Genomic DNA, 3,925 nt, shown 5'->3' on the forward strand with positions numbered 1-3,925 from the left:
CACGTAAGCAAAATCGCTGACGTGGCTAGGTGATGTGGCGAGGCCGGGTTGACTGGGATTATGTGAGACACGTGGCGCACTCGGGTTGGTCGGCGAAGGGGTATGAGCTGATCTAATCCTCACCGTCAAATAAAGATCCGACGGCTCAGATGCACTGGGGCTCGGCTCTGGCGGAATAGAGGGCGGTGGCGTTTCTCCCGCGGCGGCGCATGGTTAGAAGCTCACCGGAACGGCGCTCTGGTGAACTAAACTCGACGACGAGCGGCCAAAAAGGTTCGGTGCGGCATGGGGAACTCACCTAGGGCACGTGTCGGCGTCGGAGATGCTCCAGCGAGGCTAGCAACGGCGACGGGCAGCGCAAAGCTTTGAAGCTCATCGGAGATGCGTTCTGGGCGTCGGTTTCTTCTCGACAAGTTGGGCAAAAGCCGCGCAATGACCTAAGGAACCTCTAGGGTTGCATATTTATAGGCGGGCGGCTACCACATCTCCAATTCAATTCGGATTTGAATAGAGAGGCAGCGGTGGCTCAAGCGCAAATCTGAGGATTCAAATGAGCTTGGGTCTCTATCTTTGGCCAAAAGCTCGTGCATAGCTCTGGGATTCTTCCTCCTTTTACTCTGTAGCTTATCTCCAACGCAATCCCGCGAATTTGATTGGGAGCTCGTGCGGCCGGCAGACTCTCTTGCGTGTTCTTCACGGTTTTGGCTCGGGGTTTGGCAAAATTGGCACGGGCTTGAGCTTCTATATGTTTTGGCGATCTCATTGAGCGGTTGGGCGGTCAAATTCTAGCTCGGAGACAGCGGTTTCCATGCGCACGGTGGCCGGCAGCTTGCTGCTGTGATGCGCTGAGCTGAGCAGAGAGGAAAAGAGAGAGGAGATAGTGGGCTGGGCTGGCTAGAGTTGGGCCGAACAAAGAGAAGAGAGGTAAGAGAGGTGGGGCTTTGGCCTTTTTCCATTTAAAGCTTTTCTGTTTCAAAACTATTTTACTCATGTATATATATACATACAAGGTATATACTACACATATATAGCTCACATAGCCAAGCAATCAAGCAAGAAATCAAATATACACATATATATATATATCTACAAACATTCTTTTTATAGAAAAATAGCCCTCAATGTATATATGTATTTATACACATAACACACATATTTGCATATATGTATATACATGTATAAAGCACATATACACACTTAGGGTTTTATTTAATTTTGCAAATTCTTTTATTTCTTTTGGGAAAAGTTTTTGGCTATCTTGATTTTGAGAAATTGGGCTGTTACATCCAGCAGGGTCTTCACTTCGGCCACTTTCCCTGGCCCTTTCGCTGGCCGACGTCCGATCCTCGGTGCATTCACCTGCCGTCCGAGGGATGAGTATAGAAGGTTCCTCGACTTGTTCAAGGAGAAGTAAAATCTGCACTGTTCAAGGGGAAGTAGAACCTACAATTATCTACTGTTCAAGTGGATCCTTTCCATCAACTTTGCACTAGCCACGCAGGTTAGAAGAAAAAGAAAAAGTGTGTACTCGAATCAAATGTAATTGACCTACCTGTATTTTACGTATTCAATGAATGAAACTGTCGGAGTTGGTCGATGTTCCACAAGTGCTTGAGTATCTCACCATTTGGAGTAGATAATTGTACTGATCCTGGTTGAGTAACTTCGACTACTATGTAGGGTCCTTCTCGCTTAGGTGATAACTTATGGCATCGGGCCTGTTTTTGCACCTTTCGCAGGACAAGATCCCCATCAGCGAGATTCCTGGGTTGGATTCTCCGACTGTGGTATCTACGCAACACTTGCTGATACTTAGCTGCTTAAATAGACGATCGATCGTGATACTCCTCGAGTAAATTAATGCCGTCCACTCGTAACTGCTCCTGCCCCTCCTCCAAGTAACTTTTCATTCACGGTGATCCGAACTGCAACTCAGTCAGGAGCACTGCCTCTGCTCCATAAACTAAGAAGAATAGAGTTTCACCAGTGTGGCCCTGTTAGTCGAAGTATGAATGACCCATAGTACCGAGGGGAGTTCTTTAACCCAACATTTCGAGTAAGCCTTTAGCCTGTCGAAGACCTGAGTTTTGATACCCTGCAAGACTATACCAATGGCTTGCTCAACCTGACCGTTACTTTGAGGGTGAGCCACTGAGGTGAAACAAATTTTAATTCCAACTTCTTCACAGAATGTAGTGAAGGTCCCGCTTCAGAACTGGCTACCATTATCCATAATTATCCGATGCGGAATACCGAATCGAGTAATTATGCTCCTCATGAACTTCTTAGCCGCTTCTGCAGTTATCTTTCCCACGGGTTCGGCCACGATCCACTTAGTGAACATGTCGATATCCACGAATAGGAATTTATAACCACCATGGGCCCTTGGGAATGGTCCCAGGATATCCAAGCCCCAGACAGAGAAAGACCAAGAAAGAGGAATTGTTTGCAGAGCTTGGGCTGGTCGAGTGGTCTGCCTTCCGAAAAATTGGCAGCTCTCACACATTTTGACCAGCTCGGAAGCTTCCTAGAGGGCAGTCGACCAATAAAATCTTTGGCGAAAAGCTTTTCCGACCAAGGTGCGGTAAGAGGCGTGATTACCACACATGCCTCCATGGATATAGAGCAATATTTTATTGCCCTCTTCCTGCGTGATGCACTTCATCAAAATTCCGTTACTCCCCTTTCAGTAGAGCTTGCCGTTTACCAATGCGTAGAGCTTAGACTTACAAGCAATTTTCTCTACACACATATCATCATCAGGGATGTCTCGACCTTCGAGATAGGCTTGGTATGGAGTCATCCAAGTCAGTTCACGTTCAAGGTGCAACATCCGTTTCTACGGGTTCTGCCTCGCTAACTGGACTAGACTGCTGGTCGAGTTGGGCAGCATCCGTTCGTTGAACTTTTGAAATAGATGGTTTGAGGAGTTTCTCGACGAAGACTCCTACGGGTACCGGAGCTCAGGAAGAAGCGAGTCTAGCAAGTTCATCCGCACCAGAGTTGTCACTCCTCCTGATGTGCATTACTTCTAGCCCTTCGAACTTTTCCTCGAGCTTTCGCACCTCGTTCAAGTAAGCCGCCATGTTGTCGTCCGAGCACTGGTACTCCTTTTGAACTTGGTTTATGACTAGCTGTGAGTCCCCTTTCATGAGAAGTCTTCTGATTCCAAGTGATGCAGCTATACGGAGCCTGTTTACCAGTCCTTTGTATTTTGCAACATTGTTGGAAGCTTTAAAATCTAATTGAACAACGTACCTGAGTTCGTCACCCATCGGGGATTTAAGTACAATGCTAGCTCCCGAGCCTTGAAGCGTGAGCGACCCATCGAAGAAGAGTGTCCAGTGGTCTTGGACCACACTTGGCCTTATTCCTTCAACGCTTGTCCATTCGTCGATGAATTCCTCTAGTACTCCTGACTTCACACTTGTGCATGACACCACATATCCGACGTCGAATTCATTAAGCTCAACTGCCCATTGCACGATTCGTCTAGTGGCCTCCCTATTGCGTATGACATCCTTCAGCAGGTACGTCGTCATGACGGTGATCCTGTGCGCTTGAAAATAGTATCATAGCTTCTAGAAAGACATCAAGATTGCATATAACAACTTTTGCACTTGCGGGTATTGTAGCTTGGCGTCATGTAGGACTTCGCTCATATAGTAAATAGGTCTCTGGACCTTGGCCTGTTTCTTAGGACATTCCCGTTCAACCACTAGGACCGTGCTTACAACTTGCGCGGTAGCTGCAATGTACAAAAAGAGCTCCTCTTTTTCGTTAGGCGGTGTAAGAATTAACGGAGATGATAAATACCTTTTTAAGTCTTGAAAGGCGCACTCCGCTTCTTCCGTCCACTCGAACTGGTCATGCTTCTTTAGCAACTTGAAGAAAGGCATCCCTCACTCACCCATCTTGGAAACAA

This window comes from Phragmites australis, chromosome 19 (genome assembly GCF_958298935.1).
Source record: "Phragmites australis chromosome 19, lpPhrAust1.1, whole genome shotgun sequence".
In the NCBI taxonomy this organism is placed as follows: Eukaryota; Viridiplantae; Streptophyta; class Magnoliopsida; order Poales; family Poaceae; genus Phragmites; species Phragmites australis.